Source organism: Chrysochloris asiatica, unplaced genomic scaffold (assembly GCF_000296735.1).
Source record: "Chrysochloris asiatica unplaced genomic scaffold, ChrAsi1.0 scaffold00358, whole genome shotgun sequence".
Taxonomy (NCBI): Eukaryota; Metazoa; Chordata; class Mammalia; order Afrosoricida; family Chrysochloridae; genus Chrysochloris; species Chrysochloris asiatica.
In genome coordinates this window covers 1,783,053-1,784,273 of record NW_006408876.1, presented here as the reverse complement: position 1 = coordinate 1,784,273, position 1,221 = coordinate 1,783,053, and the positions used below count along the sequence as shown (strand labels likewise).

At 50.2% G+C, this 1,221-nt stretch overlaps 1 pseudogene; it reads left to right on the top strand.

Annotated features, from left to right (window-relative positions):
* Positions 1-282: 282 nt before the first annotated feature.
* LOC102826351 lies at positions 283-1,019 on the top strand (annotated as a pseudogene).
* The last annotated feature ends 202 nt before the right edge of the window (positions 1,020-1,221 follow it).

Below are 1,221 nucleotides of genomic sequence, written 5' to 3'. Positions count from 1 at the left end.
GCTCAAGTGTGGCAACAATAGTGAGGTTGGCCCAGGATTGGGCAGTATTTCATTCTGTTGTGTATAGGATCACTATGAGTTGGTACTGACTTGATGGCACCTAACAACAACAACAAGGGTAGTCCTGTTGTGGCACTGTAAGATAAGCATTGCATTGCTAATCACAAGGTCAGCAGTTCAAACCCACCAACCACTCCTTGGAGTCCCTATACAGGGTCGTTGTGTGTCGGAAGTGACTCAACAGCACTTAACAACAGGAGTAGCTCTGACCCATCACCCAAGATGTCGGAGGGAAAGAAGGCCAAGGGGAAGAGGTGGAGCCGGTGCCTGCTATCCTTCAGAAGCAGGAGGCCCAAGAAATTGGTGAATTCCCTGTTTAAAAAAAGGCCCAAGAACTCTGGCATCGGACAGGATATCCAGCCCCAAAGGGACCTCAGCTGTTTTGTTAAATGGCCCAACTACATCTGGCTACCTTCTGCCACTAAGCAGTTCACCCAGGCCTTGGACCACCAGTTAGCCACTCAGCTGCTGAAGCTGACCCACAAGTACCAGCCAGAGACCAGGCAGGAGAAGAAGCAGAAGGTGCTGGCCCGAGCTGAAAAGAAGGTTCTACCAACAGGACCCCTGTTCTGTAAGCCAGGATCAATGCTATCACCACCCTGGTGGAGAACAAGAAGGCCCAGCTGATGGTGATTTCACATGACGTGGACCCCATCGAGCCAGTTGTTTTCCTGCCGTCCTTGTATTTAAAATGGGGGTTCCCTACTGCATCATCAGGGAGAAGCCCAGCAGGGACCACTGACCCACAGGAAGACGTACACCACCATGGCCTTCACACAGGTGAACTTGGAAGACAAGGGTGCTCTGGCTAAGCTGGTGGAAACCATCAGGACCAGTTATGACAGATATGACTAGATCCGTCATGACTGGGGAGGCAATGTCCTGGACCACAAATTGGTGGCTTGCATCACCAAGTTGGAAAAGGCAAAACCAAAGAGCTGGCCACAAAATTGGGCTAATGTATGAGGCTGATTTCTCTATGTTGTTTTTGTTGTTGTTAAGTGCCGTCAAGTCGGTTCCAACCCATAGTGACCCTGTATAGAGTTTCCGAGGAGCTGCTGGTCAGCCTGAGCCACTGACCTTGCAGTTCAAACGGCTTTGCAGTCTGGCGCGTTTAACCCACAGCACCACACCAGGTTTCTCTATACATACAAATAAATT